We start from the raw sequence: 13745 nt of genomic DNA, 5'->3' as shown, positions 1-13745 counted from the left end.
GCTCCCCCTTTGAGCCAACTACATTGGCACGTACCTTAATCTCCTGAGGACCTCCAGTGTCCAACGCTGCTGTTCGCGTGGTCCCGGAGCGGCGAATGCCGAAAACCGGAAGTTGCCGGTGTTACACTTCTAAACGACCGGCCGGAACCCTCCTACACAGAGGAAAGGTTCCGCGAAAACCGGAAGTTCCCCTCATGGAGCCGCGCGAACACGCCGGCTGGCTGCGCGCGGCTCCGAAGCCCAGCAGGACTGGATGCCGGGGAACAGGAGGTAGGATTGCGTGAGGGAGGTGGGCAAAATAGGTAACTTTAATCTTACCTATTCTCTTTGCAGGACCGACAGAAGTCCAAAGGGGCAGAGTGCATCATTGAAGACACCTGAACAGGTCTGAGCAGGTAAGTACCTGAAACTTCTTCTTACTCTTTCTCTTTAGGAGGACACAGAGTCCTCCCCACCTGTCCGATCCTTTACACAGGACAGAAAAAAACGCACAGGGGGGAGGTATCTGTGCCCTCTTAAAGGAAACAAGCCATGTGAAATTAATACATGGCTAATTAAAATTCCGCCTGTCCTACCAGCACACAGGGGCACGAAATACCCCACATTGTGCCGCTGGTAGGGACGACAGGGAACACTGATTGAAGGATTTACCAGGAAATTTGGGAACCTTTAAACCCTTGAAATGCGTCTCCTGGAGGAAGACTACGTTCGCCTTCCAACGTCTGAGCAGGTACATAATATGATGCCTCTTATTTGGGGAATTAAGGCCATTGGCGTTCAGTGTCACACATTGGAGATTAGCAGATGTGGGTGTTGTTGAGAAAGACATTCCGCAGCGTTAGGTTTACAAGGCACCTAGGGGAGGGAGTAAGGGAATAGAGGAAAGGGAGATAAGGATTGGCTAACGAAGAGTGGGGAGAGTAGAAGGGAGCGAGGGAGGGAGGGTAGGACAATTAGCGTGAGCACAGCAACAGTAAAATAATAGGTTACGAATAACACAATCTACTCAACTTCAGCTAAAACGTAGACAAAAGTAAGTTTTCAAACTATGCCACTTAAGGTAGCTACGGCAGACTAAGCAGAATCAGGGTAACTCAGATCTATAGAGATCTCAAAAACAGTTAATATCAAAAAGGACGCTAAGAAGGACGCTGACACGTCCACACCGGGCACATGTTAGCGCAAACACTACACTAAACATTGCAATGGTAAAGAAAAGAATATAACAGTCAACATTGGGATAAGACAGAAAAAATATCACCCAGATACGAGGGGTGCACAGAACTAAATGCGAATACTAGAGTTCAGAGGAGGTCTAACTCGGACTAGGGCGAAACCTGAAGTAAGCTAGGAAGCATATACAGTTCACAAAATAAGACAAGAGCAAACCGTGGTGGGCGCGATCAATTGGAGTCCAGACCACGCAGAAGCTGCTTCCTGGATCTCGGGGACCGGAGTCGACCTGGAGTACGTGGTGGGTCCAACAGTGGCAAAATGGAGGTCGGGTCCGGGTCCCGTGGAATCGGCAACCAGGACGGAACCGGAACAGGAGGTATGTTGAGCACTGCCCAAACCTGGTCTAGGTCCCTGGGAGTGAAGACGTTGTATCTCCTGCCATTCTTGGTGAACGAAAGTCCAAAAGGGAACAGCCAGGCATATGGAAGGTTATGCGCCTTCAGGACATCCAGTAGTGGGCGCATCAAGCAGCGTTTTTGTAGCGTGGCAGGAGCAAGGTCGTGGTAGATTTGTACCGGGGTGCCATCATGTGACAAGTCTTTTTTGTCTCTGGCCGCTCGGAGAACCTCAGAGGCATGAGCGGAAGATAAAAGGCTGCAGATGACATCTCTCGGCGGGTCATTGCCCTCCGGTCGTGGGCGAATTGCTCTATGTGCTCTCTCAATCAGAACAGACTTCGCCTTCTCCTCCCCAAGCAAAATTTTGAAAAGCGCCCCCGCTACATCAGATAAAGATTCCGGAGGAAATGTTTCAGGGAGGCCCCTTATACGGACATTCTTGCGTCTGTTACGGTTCTCCAAGTCCTCCAGTAACAAGTACGTTTTATTAAAATGCTCCGTGTGGGAGTCAAGCGTGGCCGACATGGCAGAAGTGGTTTTCTGAGTCTTTGCCTGTTTTGATTCCAGGGAATCTACTCTCTTCCCCATTGCTTTCATGTCTGCTCTAAGTTCGGCTATCTCGGACAAAACCGGGACAAGCGCATGGGAGAGAGCCTCTTTGAGAAAACCTTGTGTTATGACTGTGGAATCAGAGTCCATGTTGAAGGATTCCTCTTCAGAGTCTGGGGCCCCGGCGCCCTGCAGAGAGCTATCACTATGCTGTTGTTTATTAGGTTGAGCAGGCCGTGCAAGGTTTTGCTTCTTCAAGAATTTCTGCATGTTAGCCGGAGAAACAGGCGTTGTCTGCTGTAACTTAGAATCAGTGGGTCTATCCTTCCCAATCTTGACCATTTCTAGTAGTAGGGAGCTAAATAGGTGTGGGGCAGCGTCCTAGAGCAGTGGTTTACAAGCTCATGAGGGGTAGTGAGCCAGTGGTCAGAGACAAACTTAAGAAGATATACGAGAATTGGTGTAAAGTAGCGGGCAGCAGGAGAGGCTATCTGTTGTGCAAAGTCCAGGGAAGTTCAGGAAAGTTGGAGGAGCCTGTGGCAGGATGGTAGTCCGCACGGCCTCAGGTGTAGGAAGGGCTAGGGTAAGGCGGCAGGGGGGGGACCAGGCGGTATGAGGAGCTTCCCTGATGGATGCGTAGAAGCTCTGCACTCTACCGCCTGGCAGCCAGAATCCAGTGTCAGAGGCAGTCTATGGCTGGGTCTGTGGGGAGGTGAGGAGGCCTCAGCATACAGATGATGCCCGAGGAGCGGGGGGGGGAGGGAGGAAGAGGGGAGAGAATGGGTGAGGAAGGCAGAGGTAGTGGTAAGAGCTGCGTCACTTATCTTGCCCTTGAATGTGCTCTCCTCCGTCTCCCGAGGTCGTCACCGGAGTCCGGGTGTAGCCAGCAGAAGGGATGCGGCAGCTGTCTGTCTCCTCCCCGGCAGCTGGGAAGCGTCTGAGCGATGGCGCTGCAGGGTGGCGGGACCGGAAGTAGGCCAATGCGGCGGTGCTGTCGGGTGAGTCTGGGGCGCGGCAGAAGCCGCCAAGCGACCAGATGAGGCGTCTCTAATCAGGCAGCCGGAGAGGTCGGAGGCAGGTGGCGTGGATAAGGTAAGACTCCGTGCAGGTCCGGTGCGGTGTTCGCTCTCACGGCGGAAGTTGACAGCCGACGAGTGCCGGGCGGCAGGGATGTGAGGTAGGCCGCAGGTTCTCCACAACGGATCGGAGCCGGGAAAAGCAGAGATGTCTCTGGCCAATTGTGCTGGGAAGGTGGGGGAGAGGTCCCTTGAGGAAGGTCCAGTGGATGGTGGCACTGTAGAGGCAGATGGGAATGGATTTTGTGCCGGTGGGTCTGGAGCTCCAGAAGCGCACGTCCTTTCGCCTCGACAGTTAGGCCACGCCCCCTCTCAGTCTAATTCTGGCTCTGATCTCTCATACTGATTCTGGCTCTGACCTCTCAGTCTAATTCTGGCTCTGATCTCTCATACTGATTCTGGCTCTGACCTCTCAGTCGAGTTTTGGCTCTGACCTCTCAGTCGAATTTTGGCTCTGACCTCTCATACTGATTCTGGCTCTGATCTCTGTCTAATTCTGGCTCTGACCTCTCATACTGATTCTGGCTCTGATCTCTGTCTAATTCTGGCTCTGACCTCTCAGTCTGATTCTGGCTCTGATCTATCATACTTATTCTGGCTCTGATCTCTCATACTGATTTTGGCTCTGACCTCTCAGTCGAATTCTGGCTCTAACCTCTAGGTCGTATTCTGGCTCTGACCTCTCAGTCGAATTTTGGCTCTGATCTCTCATACTGATTCTGTCTCTGATCTCTCATACTGATTCTGGCTCTGACCTCTCAGTCGAATTCTGGCTCTGACCTCTCAGTCGAATTCTGGCTCTGATCTCTCAGTCTAATTCTGGCTCTGACCTCTCAGTCTGATTCTGGCTCTGATCTATCATACTTATTCTGGCTCTGACCTCTCAGTCGAATTCTGGCTCTGACCTCTCAGTCGAATTCTGGCTCTGACCTCTCAGTCTAATTCTGGCTCTGATCTCTCATACTTATTCTGGCTCTGATCTCTCATACTGATTCTGGCTCTGACCTCTCAGTCGAATTCTGGCTCTGATCTCTCAGTCTAATTCTGGCTCTGACCTCTCAGTCTGATTCTGGCTCTGATCTATCATACGTATTGTTAGAGTCTAATAAGTTCTTACCAAGCAGACCGTGGCATAGACTGATGTCATCAGATGAGATGGGTCAAAGAATGGAAAGACACACAATCCAAGTGTATAGTACACAAGGGTCAGAGCTCTGCAAAGAACCCGCCCCTGAGTGGTTTATTTTATAGTATGACGATACAATAAATCAATCAATCATAGTAATGGCAGAATTCTGGCTTATAATATGCTTATGGATATGATTTCATACAAATTCTAAGAAAAAAGGGATGCGAGGATGAGGGTATTTCCGAGACCTGACCGATTCCACAATTGTCTCTGACAAAAAGCTATACTCCCTCTTCCCAGACACCCCTAACACACATCCTCTAATTCTGTATAAATGTGATAAACGCCTAAGAAAAGATATGTGTCTTAGGTTATGGAACAACAACTTATTTTGCTCTTCTACTTAGAGTACAAAGGTTCAGATAAAGGTAACATATGATACAAAATGGAGTCACTACTGCATAGCACAAGCAAGCTAACTATAAGATTACTCTAACAACTCCCCTCTTTTATCATTTTTATACAGGATCCACAGCTCAAACTCCTAACTCCCTTTTCACTGGATAGCAAAGTAGGACCACCCTACCTACTCAAAGTGTGCAAATACTAATTCCACAGATTGAGGGATGCCTGCATCCATCCGGACGGTCCCAACACCTCTATCCAACTAGCTTAATCCCTAAGTGTTGTGTATGAAACCTGTACAAAAAGGAATAATAGGGGAATCGGCACTTTCTACTTGCATCAGGGCGTTGCATGTATCTATTTTCCGAATATATATATATATATGTATATATTCCTATCAGGGTTATATGCGGTAGGAGTTATTTAGTCCATTCACAGAGAGGTTTCAAAGTCAGTTCCACAATAGATGCAATTGGTGATGTCTTCCAAAGCTTCCTTTCCACAACAGGTGCAGGTATACTTTCGAGTTGACAGCATCACCATAGCTTGAGTGTTGGAACCCTCTACTGTGGTCAGGTTAATCTTTGGTTTTCCTGCAAAACAATATCTCTTTAATATGTTGTTGCAGAACATAAAGGCAAGTTTTAACACGATATACAGCATCAACAAGAGGAGACATCCTTGGAGCACAAAATGAAGGATGCCAGATATCCAGCCGGATAACCCCTTGAACCAATTGAGGGGATTCAACCAGGAGAGCCAGCTTGGCCAGGAACTCTCCCTCTCCAGTTGTGCATTTCTGAATTTTTCCTTGAATTTCCTTGCTTCTTGCAGGTCATAGGCAATTCTCAGAACTCCCTTCTCATCTATGTAATGACAGCAAGTGGGTCCTACAATCTGACACAAACCTCCTTGTGCGGCTGTTAAGTAGTCCAACACCATGGCATGTTGGTTGGTGACTAGAACTAACTGCTTCAAATAGACAGTATTTACTTCTACTGCATCGAACAAATAAGTGGTTATATTGTCAAATAATTCTCCAAGATTTTCTATTCTGTGAGCATTTCTCAATATCCCAAAATAATAACCTATCACCGGTAGGAAAGTAACTGCAGTGTCCTGCCAGGTGGTATATAGCAACTTATGATGCTGTTCTGACAGTGGCGGTATCTCTGGAATTTCTGGTGCAACTCTGGGGGCTTCCCAATCTCCCTTCCCATCAGCCTCACCAACCTCTCTCTTTATAAGGGTGTGCTCTGGCATGTGGTGATATGGGATATCTTCTGACTTCCATGTCCACGTGGCTGGTTCCAATCTAGCCAGGGTACATGTTCCCCCTATGCCTTCTGGCAGCCACTTATAGGCTTGATCACCACACACGATGTACACATCTTTTGGCAAGTTAAACTGCCCCCGGTTAAGTAAGAGGTAAACAACAGAAACTAATGGAGTAGTGTCATAATATAGACACCAAGATTCTGGAGAATCTTGTTCAAATGTTATGAATCTATAGTAAGAGAATGGAGTGCATTCATTCTTATATTCATTTTTATTGAGCTTGATACTCATCTGATCTGCTCCATCCCTCGCTTCACTCTCCACTTCCTCCTGTTCACTCAATCTGCCTTCCCCAGCTTCTCTGTTCCTATAATATGCACCAATTTCTTTACAGTGGGCCACATTCCCAGATGGAAACTTACTAGATTGGGTCCAATTGGTATCATGTATGTTTCTTGTGATCTTATACTTATATAACAATGAATCATCGTGAAGGGATGAGAAACTGATTTTCAATCCAGTTGTAGGGACCTTTCCCACATCTAGGTGGGTGACAAGTTTACTTGCCCAACCGTTATCTCTGAATTTTGCACCATTGGTACCGTACACATACCAGGCCCCCTCTTTCATAGTGAGATTTACTTGCCACCAGGGTGGGGAAATCCATCCAGTTACTTTCAAAGCCACAGAGGTATCTCCTCCTTTTTCCAGATTTAAAGGGTCTAAATTCCAACAAGGGGCCTCTATGAGTTCATCTACAGATAAGGGTTCGGCAGCATAAGGCATAGAATGGGCAGATATAGGGGAATGACTGCAGATCCAGCAACTGGAAAGATTCTTTAAAGTTGCTACAATATGATGATACTTCAGGAATTTATTGTCCCAACTCCCATCAATGTCATTATATGCTCTTACAGTAATAAGACAAGAAATTAGGATCAAATACTTCCCTGCAATCATTGTTGGAATAGCTTTTTGCAGTGGGAAGCGTGTATCCAGGCTGATTTACCATCCACTTTCACTGAGGTTGGTGTGGTCAGTTGAACCTGGAATGGGCCGTCAAATCGGGGTTCCAGAGGCCTCCGGACGTGCCTCTTTATGGTGACCCAGTCTCCGGGTTGAAGGATATGTGTGCCCTCCAATGAATCAGGATCTGGAATAGAACTGAAAACATGGTCATGAATCTGTTGAAGATTCCTCTGCAGAGCCCCTACATATCCTGTTAAGTCAGAATGTTTGATTTGTAACCGCTGAGGAAAGTACAGGCCGGTTCTTGGCACAGAACCAAAAAGGATTTCATAGGGACTCAACCTTGTCTTTCTATGAGGTGTCACACGGACTGAATGCAATGCTATAGGTAAGCACTCAGTCCAAGGCCTTCCTGTTTCTGCCATGGCCTTCTGAATTTTCAACTTAAGTGTCCCATTCAGCCTTTCCACCTTTCCACTGCTCTGAGGATGATAAGGGGTGTGGAAGGCTTGTTCTATGCATAAAGCATGCAGTATTTCATGTAACACTTCTGAGGTGAAATGAGTTCCTCGATCACTTTCAATTACTTCCGGAACTCCATATCTACAAACCACCTCAGCTAGCAATTTCTTTGCTACTGTTTTAGCATTTGCCTTGGCAGCAGGCCAACCCTCCGGCCAGCCTGAAAAGAGGTCAACACATACCAGGACATACTCATAGGTGCCCACCCTTGGCAACTGAATAAAATCTATCTGGATTCGTTGGAACGGGTACAATGGCTTAGGGGAACACATTTGTGGCACCTTGACCGTTCTCCCAGCGTTATGACACGCACAGATCATACATCCCTGCACAAATCTGGCAGCAGCATAGTTGAATCCAGGGGCAATCCAAGCCTGCTCTACCAAACTTACCATTGCTTCCTTGGATTGATGGGTAGGCCCATGAGATAGAGCACACATCATTGGGTACAATGCCTTTGGGAGACACAACTTACAATCTAAGGCATACAACCCATCCTCATTCTGTGTGACCATCTTTTTTTTCCATGTCTCCTTTTCCTGTTGTGAGGTCTGCTCCTGATATGACTTGAGGAGGTTCAGGTCCATATCCCCCCCTCCAGCCACCTTAGTGTCCACAATATATGTGGCGCTGGAAGGTGGGAGCAGAGCGGCGGCTTTTGCAGCAGCATCCGCCCTACGGTTTCCCTCAGCCTCCTTAGTCTGTTCTCTCGTGTGAGCTTGAACCTTCACTATTGCTACCTGCTTAGGCAGCATCAATGCTCTGAAAAGCTGAGAGACTAACTCAGCGTGTTTGATTGGTTTGCCTGAGGACCCAACAAAATCCCTGCTGCGCCAGATGGGACCATAATCATGCGCTATGCCAAAACCATACCGTGAGTCGGTGAAGATGTTTACCATACGTCCTTCCGCCAATGTGCACGCCTCAATGAGTGCCTTAAGTTCTGCCTCCTGAGCTGAGCACCCAGGTGGTAAGGCCTCACTTTTCACTATTTCTTCAAGGGTGGTCACTGCATAGCCTGTGTATGGTTTGCCCTCTTTGTAGTATCTGGATCCATCTACGAAAAATTCAAGATCAGCATTAGTTATTGGCAATTCAGTAACATGTCCTAACTCCTGAGTTTCTGTCTCCATTAATTCCAGACAATCATGATCTAACGTGTCAGGAATATCAGTGTCGCTGTCAGGAAGTAAAGTTGCTGGGTTGAGGATACTACACCTCTTGATGGTAACGTTCGGAGGGGTTAAAAGAGCAACTTCATACTTGGTCAGACGTGCCATGGACAAATGTCTGATCCTTGCTTGTGCCAACAATTCCTGGACAGCATGTGGGACAAAAATGATTAAGTCATGGTCCAGTACAATGTCAGCTACCTTGTCCTTCAATAGGACACATGCGGCTACCGCCCGGATGCAGGTTGGAGCCCCTCGAATTACTGCATCCAGCTGTGTTGAGTAGTAGCCAAGTGGTCGATGCCTACCCCCATGAAGCTGAGTCAGGACACCCTTAGCATGTCCTACATTCTCATGACAAAACAGATTGAATGGCAGATCATAGTTGGGTATTCCTAGGGCCGGGGCAGCAACGATTGCCAACTTCAGACGGTGGAATCCCTCTTTTGCCTCATCAGTTAGACCATAAGGCTGACCCTTATTGCAGTCTTTCAACACATCGAACAAAGGCTGCATCAATGCAGAAGCAGATGGAATCCATTCTCTACAATAACTCACAAGGCCAAGAAAAGTTCTCAATTCCCTGACAGTTGTGGGCTGTGTCAACTGACTGATTGCCTGTTTCCTCTCTGAGGTAATGTGCTTGGTCTGCTGTGAAATGCAATGTCCCAGAAATATAACTTTCTCCTTGGCCACCTGCAACTTGTCTCTGGACACTTTGCACCCCTCCTGACACAAAAATTTCAAGAGTGACAAAGTTTCCTCAAGACATTCCCCTCTTCCTACAGTACATAGGAGTAAATCATCCACGTACTGTAGGAGTCGTGTGCTCTCATACTTTGGGGACCATGCTTGCAAGACCCTAGACATTGCCTCAGAGAACTCAGATGGAGATGTGGCACCCCCCTGTGGCAACCTTGTCCAGCAGTATTGTTTTCCATCAAAAGTGAATGCAAAGTAAAGTTGACTTTCCTCATCAAGTCGCACAGAAAAAAATGCGTTACCTAAGTCTATGCAACTGAAATGGGTTGAATCTGAAGGGATTTGGTTGAGGAGGGTGTGGGGGTTCGGTACTATAGGGGTATCAATGATCATCAATTTGTTTATTTCTCTTAGATCATGTACCATCCTATAGGCCTGCGGCTTTCCTGGCTCTACTTTCTTTCGGACGGGAAAAAGAGGTGTATTAAAAGGGGATCGGCATTCCCTTATAATCCCTGACATCTTGTAATCATGCAATTGTGTAGATATTGCTCCAGTCTGATCTTGGCTGAGTGGGTACTGCTTAATCCTGACTGGAACTACTCCCGGCTTCAATCTAACCTTAACCGGGGCAACTTTCAAAAGGCCCACATCAGTTTTACTTTTGACCCATAACTGCTGGGGAATTTGGGCCAACATATCATCCACTTGTTCATCTTGGGGCTTCTGTTCAGTTCCTAGTGGATAAAGAGCAGCACATATCATTGACAAGACAGGTTCTGCAAGGGGCCCTGTTACCGTTATCCCCTTCTTCCCAAACTGTATGTTTGCGAAAACTGTTAGAGTCTAATAAGTTCTTACCAAGCAGACCGTGGCATAGACTGATGTCATCAGATGAGATGGGTCAAAGAATGGAAAGACACACAATCCAAGTGTATAGTACACAAGGGTCAGAGCTCTGCAAAGAACCCGCCCCTGAGTGGTTTATTTTATAGTATGACGATACAATAAATCAATCAATCATAGTAATGGCAAAATTCTGGCTTATAATATGCTTATGGATATGATTTCATACAAATTCTAAGAAAAAAGGGATGCGAGGATGAGGGTATTTCCGAGACCTGACCGATTCCACAATTGTCTCTGACAAAAAGCTATACTCCCTCTTCCCAGACACCCCTAACACACATCCTCTAATTCTGTATAAATGTGATAAACGCCTAAGAAAAGATATGTGTCTTAGGTTATGGAACAACAACTTATTTTGCTCTTCTACTTAGAGTACAAAGGTTCAGATAAAGGTAACATATGATACAAAATGGAGTCACTACTGCATAGCACAAGCAAGCTAACTATAAGATTACTCTAACAGTATTCTGGCTCTGATCTATCATACTTATTCTGGCTCTGACCTCTCAGTCGAATTCTGGCTCTGACCTCTCAGTCGAATTTTGGTTCTGACCTCTCAGTCTAATTCTGGCTCTGATCCCTCATACTGATTCTGGCTCTGACCTCTCAGTCTAATTCTGGCTCTGACCTCTCAGTCTAATTCTGGCTCTGATCTCTCACACTGATTCTGGTTCTGACCTCTCAGTCTAATTCTGGCTCTGATCTCTCATACTGATTCTGGCTCTGACCTCTCAGTCGAGTTTTGGCTCTGACCTCTCAGTCGAATTTTGGCTCTGACCTCTCATACTGATTCTGGCTCTGATCTCTGTCTAATTCTGGCTCTGACCTCTCATACTGATTCTGGCTCTGATCTCTGTCTAATTCTGGCTCTGACCTCTCAGTCTGATTCTGGCTCTGATCTATCATACTTATTCTGGCTCTGATCTCTCATACTGATTTTGGCTCTGACCTCTCAGTCGAATTCTGGCTCTAACCTCTAGGTCGTATTCTGGCTCTGACCTCTCAGTCGAATTTTGGCTCTGATTTCTCATACTGATTCTGGCTCTGATCTCTCATACTGATTCTGGCTCTGACCTCTCATACTGATTCTGGCTCTGACCTCTCAGTCGAATTCTGGCTCTGACCTCTCAGTCGAATTCTGGCTCTGACCTCTCAGTCGAATTCTGGCTCTGACCTCTCAGTCTAATTCTGGCTCTGACCTCTCATACTTATTCTGGCTCTGACCTCTCAGTCGAATTCTGGCTCTGACCTCTCAGTCGAATTCTGGCTCTGATCTCTCATACTTATTCTGGCTCTGATCTCTCATACTGATTCTGGCTCTGACCTCTCAGTCGAATTTTGGTTCTGACCTCTCAGTCTAATTCTGGCTCTGATCCCTCATACTGATTCTGGCTCTGACCTCTCAGTCTAATTCTGGCTCTGACCTCTCAGTCTAATTCTGGCTCTGATCCCTCATACTGATTCTGGCTCTGACCTCTCAGTCTAATTCTGGCTCTGACCTCTCAGTCTAATTCTGGCTCTGATCTCTCACACTGATTCTGGTTCTGACCTCTCAGTCTAATTCTGGCTCTGATCTCTCATACTGATTCTGGCTCTGACCTCTCAGTCGAGTTTTGGCTCTGACCTCTCAGTCGAATTTTGGCTCTGACCTCTCATACTGATTCTGGCTCTGATCTCTGTCTAATTCTGGCTCTGACCTCTCATACTGATTCTGGCTCTGATCTCTGTCTAATTCTGGCTCTGACCTCTCAGTCTGATTCTGGCTCTGATCTATCATACTTATTCTGGCTCTGATCTCTCATACTGATTTTGGCTCTGACCTCTCAGTCGAATTCTGGCTCTAACCTCTAGGTCGTATTCTGGCTCTGACCTCTCAGTCGAATTTTGGCTCTGATCTCTCATACTGATTCTGGCTCTGATCTCTCATACTGATTCTGGCTCTGACCTCTCAGTCGAATTCTGGCTCTGACTTCTCAGTCGAATTCTGGCTCTAACCTCTCAGTCGTATTCTGGCTCTGACCTCTCAGTCGAATTTTGGCTCTGATCTCTCATACTGATTCTGGCTCTGATCTCTCATACTGATTCTGGCTCTGACCTCTCATACTGATTCTGGCTCTGACCTCTCAGTCGAATCCTGGCTCTGACCTCTCAGTCTAATTCTGGCTCTGATCTCTCATACTGATTCTGGCTCTGACCTCTCAGTCGAATTCTGGCTCTAACCTCTCAGTTGTATTCTGGCTCTGACCTCTCAGTCGAATTTTGGCTCTGATCTCTCATACTGATTCTGGCTCTGATCTCTCATACTGATTCTGGCTCTGATCTCTCATACTGATTCTGGCTCTGATTTCTCATACTGATTCTGGCTCTGATCTCTCATACTGATTCTGGCTCTGACCTCTCATACTGATTCTGGCTCTGACCTCTCAGTCGAATTCTGGCTCTGACCTCTCAGTCGAATTCTGGCTCTGACCTCTCAGTCGAATTCTGGCTCTGACCTCTCAGTCTAATTCTGGCTCTGACCTCTCATACTTATTCTGGCTCTGACCTCTCAGTCGAATTCTGGCTCTGACCTCTCAGTCGAATTCTGGCTCTGATCTCTCATACTTATTCTGGCTCTGATCTCTCATACTGATTCTGGCTCTGACCTCTCAGTCGAATTTTGGTTCTGACCTCTCAGTCTAATTCTGGCTCTGATCCCTCATACTGATTCTGGCTCTGACCTCTCAGTCTAATTCTGGCTCTGACCTCTCAGTCTAATTCTGGCTCTGACCTCTCAGTCTAATTCTGGCTCTGATCTCTCACACTGATTCTGGTTCTGACCTCTCAGTCTAATTCTGGCTCTGATCTCTCATACTGATTCTGGCTCTGACCTCTCAGTCGAGTTTTGGCTCTGACCTCTCAGTCGAATTTTGGCTCTGACCTCTCATACTGATTCTGGCTCTGATCTCTGTCTAATTCTGGCTCTGACCTCTCATACTGATTCTGGCTCTGATCTCTGTCTAATTCTGGCTCTGACCTCTCAGTCTGATTCTGGCTCTGATCTATCATACTTATTCTGGCTCTGATCTCTCATACTGATTTTGGCTCTGACCTCTCAGTCGAATTCTGTCTCTAACCTCTAGGTCGTATTCTGGCTCTGACCTCTCAGTCGAATTTTGGCTCTGATCTCTCATACTGATTCTGGCTCTGATCTCTCATACTGATTCTGGCTCTGACCTCTCAGTCGAATTCTGGCTCTGACTTCTCAGTCGAATTCTGGCTCTAACCTCTCAGTCGTATTCTGGCTCTGACCTCTCAGTCGAATTTTGGCTCTGATCTCTAATACTGATTCTGGCTCTGATCTCTCATACTGATTCTGGCTCTGACCTCTCATACTGATTCTGGCTCTGACCTCTCAGTCGAATCCTGGCTCTGACCTCTCAGTCTAATTCTGGCTCTGATCTCTCATACTGATTCTGGC

The sequence above is a fragment of the Leptodactylus fuscus genome, chromosome 3 (assembly GCF_031893055.1).
Source record: "Leptodactylus fuscus isolate aLepFus1 chromosome 3, aLepFus1.hap2, whole genome shotgun sequence".
Classification (NCBI taxonomy): domain Eukaryota; kingdom Metazoa; phylum Chordata; class Amphibia; order Anura; family Leptodactylidae; genus Leptodactylus; species Leptodactylus fuscus.
This window is presented reverse-complemented; position numbering follows the sequence as displayed.